The following is a 13,938-nucleotide window of genomic DNA, read 5'->3' on the forward strand; positions in this document are numbered from 1 at the left end:
GTGAACTTGGCACCATCCAAAACTCTTCTGCCTTCATCCTAACTCACACTAAGTCCCACTTGTGCTTGTTGACTTACATTGACTCCTAGTTAAGTAATGTCCCGATTTTAAATTGTTTTCAAATCCCTCCATGCATTCTCCCCTTCCCATCTCTGTAATCTCCTCCAGCCCCATTACCCTCTGAGATATCTGCACTCCCCCAATTTTGGTTTCTTGAGCACCCCAATTGTAAACACTCACCATTGGTGACTGTACGTTCTACTGTCAAGTCCTTTAGCTCTGTAATTCCTTGCCTAAACCTTTTTGCCTCTCTACTTCTCTTTCCCTCTTTAAGACATTCCTTAAAACCTACCTATCTGACTAATTTTTGATCACCTGGTATAATATCTCTTATGTGCCTGTGTCATATTTTGTTTGTTAATGCTCCTGTGAGTACCTTTTGACTACATTTTACTATATTAAAGGTTTAAATAAAATTGTATATAAAGACAAGTGGTTGCTGTTTATGAAAAATGGCACAAATGTGCTAAGGTACCCAAACATTGACATCCGCCAGGAATTCCTGTTTGAAACCCATAAACGAATGTGTTAAAAGAGCTTTGCACTTTTACTCAGTACTTTTCTGCAACTTTGAATGTAATGTCGTTTTTATCAATTCAAGAAAATAAATAACAAGTTAATAGAAAGTGTTAAACAAACAGATTACACTGTGAAGTGTTTGAAGGACAGGAAGTCAATGTCCTTGACTCCTGCGGTGAATGGTTTCAGCAGTCAACAACAAGCTGAGCTCCTGACAGCTTTCACAATTCCTGGTGCCAGTCAGGCAATCATAAACCTTTGTTCTGAATCACTGCTGGATATATCACATTATATTCTGGGTTAATAATGTTCAGTGGAACAATTATCATGCATCACTAGATTCACCAGAGTGATGGCAAATAAATGTAACTTTTCTGAACTTATTTTTTCCAAACCATTTTTAAAATTGCTTTCTTGCATCTTCTTATTACTCCAATGGCACGCACTGTAACTCAATGAAACCGATAACTGGACTTAAAAGAAAGACTGGCATCTATATAGCACCTTCCACAAGCACCAGGTGTTTCAAAACACTTTACAGCCAATGGGGTAATTTTGAAGTGTAGTCACTATTGTAATGTAGGATGTTATACATTCCCTGGAATACAGTACATTAAAAGGGATTAAATTGAGCTTTTTGAGATCTTGAATGTAATTGATAGTGGAGATAGAAATGTTTTCCACAGCTAGGGAAATTTAAGACAAGGTGACATAACCTTAAAATTAAAGCCAGGTGATTCAGGAGAGAAGTTAGGAAACATTTCTTCATGCAAAGGATGGTGGTAGTGTGGAATTTTCCCCAAAAAAAACAGGAAATGCTACCTCAATTAATAGTTTTAAATCTGAAATCGAGACATTTTTGCTAGCCAAGGATGTTACATAATATGGACCAAGGCAGGCGATGGTGTTGGAATGCAGATTGACCACATCTCATCGAATAAATGAACAGTTTTGAGGGGCTGAATGGCCTACTCCTGTTCCTATGTTCCTACTACATGGTGAGTGAGAGTCCACCATTTTCACACTTTTTTTCTATAAAGCAGCTTGACTCTGTTTGAAACTCCCACTCTCAGTTTTCACTTAAGATAATCTCCCTAAGCAGTGTTAGTAGCTGAAAATTAGTTACTCTTCAAATCCTGATGTGTTTTTTGCCTTGAAGGAGTATTTCAGATTCTTCGGCAGGAATATTTCAGCCCCCTGAAATGGCGAGCCATTGAAATTTCCATTCACATTGGCGGGAATGGAAGATCCTGCTGGTGTGAGGGGTTGGAAAACTCTGGCCTTTGTTTCTAATGTCCTTATTGATTAGGCCACTTACAAAGTCTCAGTGTTTCCTCGTGGCCCCTGGAGCCTGGCACTAACAAGGAAACAATTTTTAAAAAACTAAACTCACCTTCTCAGTCCTTTTCTGGGTGTCTCCTCCCTGGCAAAAACAGCGGAAAGTACTGAATATGCAACTGTGTGTTAAAACCTCATCACAATCCAAAGTGCATCATCAGAGCCCAACTTTTTATTTTATTGAAGCCCTTGTCTAGGTTGAGCAAGGGCTTCTGATGCTGCTTCGAATACACCTATTAAAAAGGCAGGGGCCCAAGTGCAGCACTGTTGATATCTTAACCCCCTCACACCCGTTCTTATGGGGAATGGGGAGTACAATTAGCCCTTCGCTACCAACGTATGAACATACGAATTAGGAGCAGCCATAGGTCATTCAACCCATCGGGCCGACTCCATCATTCAAAAAGATCATGGATTAGCATTGCGGTCAATCCACCTCAATGTCAACTAACCCTTTCCTCTTCTAAGCCTTAGCATCAATGATCAAAATTCAGTGACATGAGCAGTTCAACGTACAACTTATATCACAAACTTAATCATTCAAGAGTGCACAGTGTTGGGGGTGATATACAGTATTAGCATGGATACAGGGTTGGCTAACTAACAGGAAACAGAGTCGGGATAAATGGATCACTTTCAGATTGGAAAACTCTAAACTAGCGGAATACCATAGGGGTCAGTGCTGGGGTCTCAACTTTTTTTATGATTTATATTAATGACCTGGTTGAAGTGACCGACTTTATTGTAGCCAAATTTTCTGATGACACAAAGATAGGTAGGAAAGTAGGTAAGGAGAATTCAAAGAATCTGCAAAGGGACACAGATAAAGTAAGTGAGCAAAAATTTGGCAGATGGAGTGTGGGAAAAAGTGAGGTTGTCCACTTTGGCAGGAAGAGTAAAAAAGCAGAGTATTATTTAAATGGAGAGAAACTGCAAAATGCTGCAGCACAGGGGGACCTGGGTATCCTTGTATATGAATCACAAAAAAGTCAGCATGCAGGTACAGCAAGTAATTCAGAACATAAATTGAGACATTCTCAGTGCGACCAGCATTACCTCAACAGAGTGTGAGAGTATTGGTGAGTTGAGGGAATCTTAAATCTTTTTCTAAAAATCTAATATTGTATAGATTTAACATTTAACTGCAAATTCTGTTTAAATTCTGTGTCACATTCAAGGGTCTAAGCAGGGAGATAGAAGCTATCCATTTGCAGCAGCTGAAGTAGTTAATGAAGGAAACTAGCTCGGACTGGTTTTTCCCATACCTGTGCTCAGTCCTTTCATTTCAGAACATATAAATTCAGACATTCTCAGTGCGGCCAGTACTGAGTGTGACTTTAATGTAGTGTGAGAGTTTGGTGAGTTGAGGGGGTTCAGTGAGGAGGAGAGGGAGGTACCTCCTTTTTTTCTAATTTTTTCACCCTGCAGGAATTGGTTCTTGATCTACTACAGGGAAGAATCTAGCTTTTTTTTTTAATTCATTCACAGGATGTGGACTTTGCTAGCTGGTCTAGCATTTATTGCCCATTCCTAGTTGCCCTTGACAAGATGGTGGAGAGCTGCCTTCTTGAACTGCTGCAGTCCATGGAAATAGTACAGGAATCTGTGGTAAGATTTATAAAATACATAAAAGAAAATAAATAATTGAATGAAATAATTAAGTAATTAATTGATGAACATTAAGATGGCCAGATAGGTGATGTGTCGTGGCTGCAGCATGTGGGGAGACCCTGGATGCCAATGTGATCCAGGGCAAACATGTCGACAGTAAGCGTCTGCGCCTTGAGGAGCTTCAGCTCAGATTCATTGAGCTGGAGGCAGAGCTGCAGACACTGCATCATATCACGGAGGGGGAGAGTTACTTGGAAGCTTTGTGCCAGGGGTTAGTCACAACAGTTTAAGATAGGGTCTTCTGATCTAGAAGATGGTCAGGGAAAGGAGGCTGTGACCATGAGTGAGGTAAGTAAGGGGACCTAGAGAACAGGAGTGCAGGACTGTCAACCTCCGCAACTGTCCAACAGGTTTGAGGTTCTCTCAGCTTGTTTGGATGGGAGTGGAGGCTGTAGGGACATCTACTTAGGGCTGGAGAAAAACTTAAAGTGGGAGGGGGAGGATCCAGTTGTCATGGTCCATATTGGTACCAACGGCAGGACAAGGAAGGAATTACTGCATAGGCATTATGAGGAGCTAGGCACCAAATTAAAAACTGGGACCTCAAAGGTAATAATCTCTGGATTATTAACTGAGTTGCGTGCAAATTGGCATAGGGAAAATAAGGTTAGAGAAATGAATGCGTGGCTCAAAGACTAGTGTGGGAGAAGTGGGTTCTGGTCTGTGGGGCACTTGCACCCGAACTGGGGAAAATGGAGGCTGTACCATTGGGACGGTCTACACTTGAACCGTGCTGGGACTGATGTTCTAGTGAACTGCATAACACGGGAACTGGAGAGAGCTTTAAGCTAAACAGTTGTGGGCGGGGGGGCAAAGGATCAAATTTGGGAAGTTGTGGTCAACAAAAGTGTTGAAGAAAGATACTAATATGATAAATGATAAACAGAACATGACAGGAAGGGACAGAGAGTACAAATCTAAGAGTAAATCAGTGGATAAGGCTAGATATTACAAAAATAATAAAAGGACAAAATTAAAGGCAATTATCTAAATCCACGTAGCATTCAAAACAAAACAGATGAACTGATAGCGCAAATAGAAATAAATAAGTACGATCTGATAGCCATTGCAGAGAAATGGCTGCAGGACGACTTGGATTGGGACCTGAATGCTGAAGGGTATGTGACATTTAGGAAGGACAGGAAGCTAGGAAAAGGTGGAGGGGTGGCTCTGTTAATTAATGATGGTATCAGTGTGTTAGAGAGGGATGATCTAAGTTCAGGAATCCAGAATGGAGAAGCAATTTGGGCTGAGATGAGAAACAATAAAGGCAAAAAGTCACTTGTGACAATGGAAGACAGGCCCCCTAATTGTAACTACATGGTAGAACAGAGTATAAAGGAAGAGATAATGGGAGCTTGTCAGAAAGGCACAGCGATAATCATGGGAAATTTTAATCTACAGATAGACTAGAAAAATCAGATGAGCAAAGGTAGTCGAGATGAGGAGTTGAGAGAATGTTTTTGGGATACTTTCTTGGAACAGCATGCTCTGGAGATAACCACAGAGCGGGTTGTATTAGACCTGGTATTGAGCAATGAGATAGGATTAATTGATAACCTCATAGTGAAGGCACCCCTACGTAACAGTGATCATAATATGATTGAATTTTACATTCAGTTTGAGGGAGAGAAGAGTGGGTTCAGGACTAGTATTTTAAAGCTAAATAAGGGCAATTATGAGGGCATGAAAGCAGAGTGAACTGGCAAATGAGGTTAAGGGATAGATCCATAGAGATGCAGTGGCAGACTTTTAAAAGGATATTTCAGGATACACAGAATAGATACATTACACTGGGAAAGAAAACTTCCAAGGGAAGAAGCCACCATCCGTGGTTAACTAAACAAGTTAAAGACAATATCAAACTTAAAGAAAAAGCATATATTTGCACAAAGATAGGTGGCAGGTCAGAAAATTGGACAGAATATAAAGAACCACAAAGAATGACAAAAAGGTTAATAAGGAGGGAAAAATTAGGGTATATCAGAAAGCTAGCTAAAAATATAAAGACGGATAGTAAGAGTTTCTATAGATATTTAAATAAGAAAAGCATTAATGAGGTGAATGCTGGTCCTATAGAAAGTGAGTCCAGGGAATTAATAATGGAAAGTAAGGAGACGTCAGATGAATTGAAGAGGTATTTTGCATCAGTTTTGACCATAGAGGATTCGAGTAACATCTCAGAAATAGCTGTAAATCAGAAAATGGAAGGGAGGGAGGAACTCAGAAAATTACAATCACCAGAGAAGTGGTAGTGAGCAAATTGTTGGAGCTGAGGGCTGACAAATCCCCGGGTCCTAATGGACTTCATCATAGGGTCTTAAAAGAAGTGACTAGTGAAATAGTTGATGCGTTGGTTTTAATTTTCCAAAATTCCCTAGATTCAGGGAAGGCTCCATGAGATTGGAAAATAGCATATGTAACTCCTCTATTCAAAAAGGGAGGGGGACAGAAAGCAGGAAACTACAGGCCAGTTAGCCTAACATCTGTCATAGGGAAAGTGTTAGACGCTATTATTAAAGATGTTATAGCAGGGCACTTAGAAAAGTTTAAGGCAATCAGGCAGGGCCAACATGGTTTTGTGAAAGGGAAATCATATTTAACCAACTAATTGAAGGATTCACATGTGCTGTGGATAAAGGAGGACTGGGAGATATACTGTACTTAGATTTCCAGAAGGCATTTGATAAGGTGCCACATCAAAGGTTACTGCAGAAAATAAAAGCTCATGGTGTAGGGGGTAATGTATTGGCATGGTAGAAGATTGGCTGGCTAACAGGAAACAGAAGGTAGCCATAAATGGGTTTTTTTCTGGTTGGTGGGTTTTAACGAGTGGTGTGCCACAGATATCAGTGCTGGAGCCTCAACTTTTTACAATTTATACAAATGACTTGGATGAAGGGGCAGGTAGCATGGTTGCTAAACTTTCTGACATCACAAAGATAGATAGGAATGTAAGTTGTAAAGAGGATATAAGGAGACTACCAAGTGACATAGACAGGTTAAGTGAGTGGGCAAAGATCTGGCAAATGGAGTTTAATGTGGAAAAATGTGAAATTATCCATTTTGGCAGGAAGAATAAACAAGAAACATATTATCTAAATGGTGAGAGATTGCAGAGGGATCTGGGCGTACTAGCGCATGAATCACAAAAGGCTAGTATGCAGGTACAGCAAGTAATTAGGAAAGCTAATAGAATTATCATTTATTGTGAGGAGAGTTGTATACAAAAGTAGGGAGGTTATGCTCAGTTGTACAGGGCACTGGTGAGACTACATCTGGAGTCTCGTGTAGTTTGGACTCCTTATTTAAGGAAAGATGCAAATGCATTAGAAGCAGTTCAGTGAAGGTTTACTAGGCTAATACTAGGAATGGGCAGGTTGTCTTATGAGGGAAGGTTGGACAGGTTAGGCTTGTATCCATTGAAGTTTAGAAGAGTAAGAGATGACTTGATCGAAATCTTCAAGTTCCTGAGGGGGTCTTGACAGAGTGGATGTGGAGAGGATGTTTCCTCTTGTGGGAGAATGTAGAACTAGGGGTCACTGTTTAAAATAAGGGATCGCTCATTTAAGACAGAGACTAAGAGAATTTAATTCTCTCATAGGGTCGTGAGTCTTTGGAACTCTCTTCCTCAAAAGGCAATGGAAATAGAGTCTTTGAATATTTTTAAGGCAGAGCTAGATAGATTCTTGATTAACAAGGGGGTGAAAGGTTATTGGGGATGGGCAGGAGGTTACAATCAGATCATAATCTTACTGAATGCAGAGCAGGCTTGAAGGGCCAAGTGGCCTACTCCTGCTCCTAGTTCGTATGTTCATATGTTATTAAGAAGACAAATGGAATGTTGGCCTTTGTTGCAAGGAGGATGAAGTAAAAATGTAGGGAAGTCTTACTACAGCTATACAGGGCATTTATGAGACCACACCTAGAGTACTGTGCACAGTTTTTGTCACCTTACTTAAAGTGGGACATACTTACATCACAGGCAGTTCAGAGAAGATTCACTAGGCTGATTCCTGGGATGAAAGGGTTGTCTTATAAGGAAAGGTTGAGCAGGTTAGGCCTGTATTTGTGGAGTTTAGAAGAATGAGAGGATCTTATTGAAACATGTAAAATTTTGAAGGGGCTTGACAGGGTAGATGCTGAGAGGATGTTTCCCCTCATGCAGAATCTAGAAGCGGGCACAGTTTCAAAATAAGGGGTCTCCCATTTAATACAGAGATGAGGAAGAGTTCCTTCTCTCAGTAGGTCATTAGCACTTGGAATTCTCTTTCCCAGTGAGCAGTGGAGGCTGGGTCATTGAATATATTCAAGGACGATTTAGACAGATTTTTGATTGACAAGCGCGTCAAGGGTTGTGGTGGACAGGCAGGAAAGTGAAGTTAAGGCTATACCAGATCAGCCATGATCTTACTGATTGGCAGAGCAGGCTCAAGGGGCCGAATGGCCTACTCCTGCTCCCATTTTTTAGGTCCTTATGTTCAATCACGGTGGGAAGAAAAATTCACTAAATTATGCCAAAATTGAGTGAATATTAAATTTATTTTCTCTTTCAAGTATAAACCTATTGCCATTACTTATCAGGTTTCATATATCATCCTTTGATCCTGACAATAGCTGGCATTCTTATTTGAAATCGCATGTGTGATACTTTTAAGTTTTTACAATTGCATATTTATAAGCTTTGGTGGTTGTCATAACAACAATATTAGAAGCTCCAATATACCATAGAAACAAAATGTAAATGCGGAGTGAACAGATGATCGACATCAGAAATCCACAATTTACAAATTTTAAATCAACAGCAAATATTACCAAAAACCACCAAATGGATGTCTTAATTCTACAGATCACAGTCGCCAATGCTTGACACTATATTTAGGTGCCAACCATGAATTAATTTCTTAAGATACTTGTTCTGAGGCTTATAAGGCTTGTCTCTACCATTTATGGTGATGGAGTCAAGTGCTTTGGACTAGTATCTGGCATTATTGATCATGCGTTACTTATGTGCTTAAATGGAAGATTTTACTTTCGTGTATTTTTTTCAATTTAGTTGAAGCTTTTGCAATTGTTGAAATTTTGGACTGAGATGAGCGTAAGTAACATTTACATTTTATGACTCATTCATCACACACAGTAGCTGTAGGTGTCTCATGTCAGGACCTTTCAAATATACCTCCAGTCAACATGTTTTGCAATTGCTTCACAAACCAGTGGCATAAAGTAAAATAACTAACATCTTGGATAATATAGGCATTTGCATTTTGCATAATTACGTTTGGGTAATCTTTCAAAAGTTATTGGATTCCTTGGCACTATTTCTACTAAGACTAAAAATCACAGAAATTACAGCAAAATGGAGCTCATTCAGTTCATCGTGAGTGTGCAGGTAAGCTGTTCAACTGGAATTATGTACTCTAATACTATTTCCCTGCCCCTTCTTGTATCTTCTGATATTTTCCTTTTCAAATGCTTAGCCAATTATCTTTTAAATTATGTTTCTGTCTCTATCTCTTCAGCTATTCCATATTCTCGTAATCCTCCACATGGAAGAATTTACTTCCCCTTTTTCCTTTTTCTAGTTCAGTTTATTAAAATATAAATAAATAATTCTGATAAGGACACCAAAAACAAATTGATTTATATAGCTCCTTTAACATAATACATGTCCCAAAATGCTTCACAGCAGCATTATAAAGCAACATTTGACACCAAACCTTATAAGGAGGTATTAAATAGCAAGCAAATAGCTTGGTCAAAGAGACAAGTTTTACAGGAGGAAAGAAAGGTAGAGGGGTGGAGAGTTATGTTCAACTTCAGTGGAATTTCAGTTAGGGATGGAAGTCCAGGCCTTGGCAGCTGAAAGCACAGCCTCCAATGGGGGAGCACTTAAAAACAGGACAGAATTAGGACAGATATCTCTGTGCTAATTCTGTCATGGGGTTGGGGCAAATTATAGAATTAAGGAAGGATGAAGCCATGTGGGACTTGAAACAGGGATGAGAATTTCAGACTTCAGGTGTTGGTTAACCAGGAGTCAGCCAGCACAGGGTTGCTAAGTGAACAGGACTTGGTATGAAGATGGACACAGGCAGCAGAGTTTTGGATGATCTCATGCTTATAAAGCTTAGAATGTGGGAGGCTGGTGAGGGGTAATAGTCAAGTCTAGAGGTAACAAAGGGTTGCACCTCACAATAAAGGTCTACCTCTTGAGGGTTTCAGCAGCAGATGAGCTGAGGCAGGGCAGAGCCACATAGGTACTTTATTCCTCAAGACTAAACTCAAAATTTCACTATTATAAAATACAGTGCACCACAATTCACATGCAGTACACTACCACTTTACTTTCCATTTTTGTTTCAGGAAAGGCATTTACCAGAAATGGCATTTACTGAAAAAGAATGAGATCTAAACTGAAGATTGCAGTCAAAATTCTTTAATGCCTCCAGAGCTTAATTTTGAATGTCTTATTTTTTCTTTATCAGGACTTGGTTTCATCAATTTAATAGGGCATGATTTCCCATTAAGAGTTATGTAAGAATTCTGGGATTGTATCCTTCACAGAGATAGAACTAATTCCTTCACAAAACAGCAGGAAAAATGGAAACCATCCAAAAGAAACAATTTTCACGCAGTGGGGTTATGTTGACACCAAAATATATGTTGACTGGACGCTGGAAAAATCAATTTAACTAACCTAAAGGTATGAACCTAGCTAGAACAATAATAAAGGCCGAGGCTGGTAAAATTCACTGTGCTACAAAGCTACAGAAGATTGGTGACACAATTCCAAGATTTGTTTTGTCTCTTGAAACTACTGAAGCACAACGGAATATCTTTTCAGTTACCAGATACTCTCTGGTACCACACCCAACTGGCCATTCATCATAGAATCATAGGAATAGGTGTACAGAAAGAGGCCATTTGACCCATCATAAGAATGCTGGTGCTAGCTTTTCTACTGAAACTCTCTTCTAATTGCACTTCTTTTCCCTTTCACTGTTATATTCTGCCTTTCCAAATACTTATTCAAAAGCTTTTTAAATGGTGTTCTCTGCTTTTTGATAAAGAATTCCATGGCCAGGATTTTTCCCTTGATGGGTGGGCTTGGCAGGGGCCAGGTGGGAGCGGTCAGGAAGCCGACCGCCACCTGCGATTGGGGCCAGACCGCAATTTCACATTTGTGGGCCAAATAAGGCCCGCCCAGCATGAAATGCACGCGGCAGCACTCAACGCTGCCTGTGAGCGGGGAGAGGACAAGCGGACAAGTCAGCTCCGTGAGGCATAGAGTTGCCTCAGGGAGATGAAGAGTTTTGAAAATTAAGAATAAAAATTGTTTAAATGTCAAAAAAAATGTCCCCTCATGTGACTCTGCCACAAAACCTCCATGGATGAGGTTTTGCAAAAAATGCAAAGGCTGCTTGGCCTTTTTGCCTGCCCGCCCACGCATAAGGTTGGTTGGGCAGCGAATAATTTAATTCAATTGCATTGTTAATGGTCTTAAAAGGCCTTTCCATTGTCGGCGGGTGTGCTGCTGACTCCTGCACGTGCCCACCGACTGAAATATCGCACGAGTGTGTGATGACGTCGGGATGCTCGCCCAACGTCATCGTGCGTCATTTTATGCTCTAGCGGCCCGGGCACGTGCCCACCCACTCAACAAAAAGTCCTGCCCCATGTTCCAGTAACTGAGAAAACCCTTCCTCCTTCTAATGGTGACCCTCAGTTGATGCTGCTCAATCAAGGATTTATTAACCAGTGAAAACAATGGGGAGAATTTTCTCCCCGTCAGGGGTGCTGAGTGGGAGCGGATGCGCAGCCGATCACCGCCTGCACGCCACCATTTTACATGGGCGGGCCAATTAATGACCGCCCAGCATGACGCACATCTGGAAACGCTGAATGCTCCCTGTGTGGCCGGGGGGAGTAGGCTGAGTTGGGGCCTGCGCTCTTTCACACATGCGCGCAAAAGAGCGCAGAAATCTCCCTGAGGCACAGAGCTGCCTCAGGAAGATTAGTTTGATGGTCAAAGATTTTAATAAAGAAGAAAAAAAAATTAAGACGTCCCCTCATGTGACAGTGTCACATGAGCTGGGACATGTCAATGAACTTTAATCAAAACTTATACTCAATTTATAGGCACTTCATGAAACCTCATCCCGCTCGTGGATGAGGTTTCATGATAAATGTGAAGGCCGCCTGGGCTCTTCGCCTGCCCACCAACCTTAAGGTTGGACAGGCAGCTCTGTTAAATGTTTTAATTAGTTTTTAAATGGCCTTAATATGCCTTTGACAGATTGGCAGGCGCGCACTGGAGTCGGCTGCACGCCCGCCGAACTGAAAATCAAATGACGCATCAGGACGTACACCCAATGTCACCATGCATCATTTTGCACGTCGGCAAGCGGGGCCTGCCCCCGCACACTGACCTGAAGATTCTGGCCAATGTTTCACAATTACCCTTTCAACGTCTTTCATCATTTTGAAAACCTCTTTTAGATGTCCCTTTAAGCTTTTCTGATCAATTTTTAAAGCCCTTCTTCATAAGAATAATCTTACATGTGTGGTGGCCGGAAGTGCATTCAAAACTCCATTTGTGGTCTAATCAACATCTCGGACAAATTCAATACTACGCTTTTGCATTTATCTTCAATGCCTTATATATAAAACCTGGAACCTATTTAGCCTTTTTGCAAATAACTTTTCTATCAAGACTCACACCTTTAAAGATCCATAAATCTACACTCCTAAATCTCTGCTCCTCCATTTTGTTCAGAATCCTACCAATTAGGGCACATTTCATTCAACATTCTTTTTGCGAAAGCATACTGCTTTGTATTTCTCAGCTTTAAACTGTGCTGCCAATTATCTGCCTATTCTGTGACCTGTCTTTGTCCTGCTGCACTTAGCTGCAATTTTACCCATAGATTCCCATCAGATCCTAATTTTGTATCATCAATAAATTTTGATCTTTCATTCTCTTGTGCTGCTGTCCAAATTATTTATATAAATTGAAAACCAAAGGTATATCCTAGGGCATACCATTGCACATACCTGCCAAACAAGACATATTTGTTTACCAGAAATCTTTATTTTCTTTCCTTTAACCTCATCTACATTCATTTTCAATGTGTTCTTGGGCTATAGATGACACTGGGAAAGCACCAGCGATGACCATTCTCAAGGGCATTGAGAGTCAATGACATATCGTGGTAATGGAGTCATGGAGTCACATATAGGCCTGATCAGGAAGGGGTGGCAGATTTTCATTCCTGAAAGCCATTAGTGAACCAGTTTTTTTAGAAAAAGAATGTAGCGGTTTTCCATGTACTTTACTGATGCTAGGCATCAATTACCAGATTTACCATTTCACAACTTGCCATGGTTGTATTTCACTGCACCTGTTTGGCAGCCAAGTGCCACAAGGACTATATTGTACCCATGTATCTACATTCACTTTAACATCATGTGCCCCCTGGACATCTATATACCAGATTCCCTTTATCTAAACATTGGCCCAGGTCTTTTGATCTCTGGATCGTTGGAGACTGGACGTATTCCCCAAGGTATGCTTCGGGACCCCGTAGAACTCCAAACACAATGACTCCATGGGAGTTGCCTGGGAAGTTTGGACTTCTGCTGTGCAGTTCCCCTGCTCCCTGGGGCCCTATGAAAACAACTTCAGACAGTTCCAACTTACTTACCTGCATAGTTACCGAAGGAATGTTATATAGAAAAGTCCTAGTCGAGCTCCTGGGTAACTATACAACTGACACCCCTGGCTCCCCTCTTGACCGCCACCCCCCTAACCCCGACTCCCCCGACCAACCTAACTAGAACTGGCCACCCAACTCTTCCCTACCAAACACTGACGCAACCTGACTAGCCCCCACCAACCGAATCTACTTGACGCCCTGAACCCCCGACTGGACCGGCCCCCACCATCCAATAAGCCCCCATGCCTCTCTGATTCCACCCCCAACACTCTGACTTCCCCCAACTCAGCATGACTCGCCCCAACCAGCTGATTCACACGCTCCAATGCCCTCATCCCCAACCAGACCTAACTGGCCCCAGGCCTGACAACCCCTCCCGACGTGACCCAACTATCCCCCTGAACCACTCACCCACCCCACCCACCTCACCCTACTCAGCTGTCACCCTATCCGCCTACCACCTATCACCCTACACAGCTACCACGCTAACCATCTTCCATCCTACCCACTTGTCACCTTACACACCTACTACCCTACCCAGCTGCCACCCTATCCATCTACCACCCTGCGCAGCTGCCATCCTACCCACTACCCACTTATCTCACCCACCTACTCACATACAAACCTACAC

The 13,938-nt window shown here is 41.5% G+C and overlaps 2 protein-coding genes across 3 annotated transcripts in view; one reads left to right on the forward strand and one right to left on the reverse strand.

Moving 5' to 3' along the window:
* pkia (cAMP-dependent protein kinase inhibitor alpha) overlaps positions 1-13,938 on the reverse strand; it is a 148,570-nt gene that overhangs the window by 119,318 nt on the left and 15,314 nt on the right. The window contains exon 1 of one of the 2 annotated variants that reach the window (XM_078540270.1): positions 5,381-5,393. The exons of the other annotated variant lie outside the window; for it this stretch is intronic. The gene's annotated coding sequence lies outside the window, so the exon portion shown is untranslated. Of the gene's footprint in view, positions 1-5,380; positions 5,394-13,938 lie in introns of those variants that run through there. 2 annotated transcript variants of the gene reach the window in all.
* The window catches only part of LOC144680079 (serine incorporator 1-like), a 252,674-nt gene that overhangs the window by 58,517 nt on the left and 180,219 nt on the right, over positions 1-13,938 (forward strand). The window lies entirely within an intron of this gene.

The sequence above is a fragment of the Cetorhinus maximus genome, chromosome 4 (genome assembly GCF_964194155.1).
Source record: "Cetorhinus maximus chromosome 4, sCetMax3.hap1.1, whole genome shotgun sequence".
Lineage (NCBI taxonomy): Eukaryota > Metazoa > Chordata > Chondrichthyes > Lamniformes > Cetorhinidae > Cetorhinus > Cetorhinus maximus.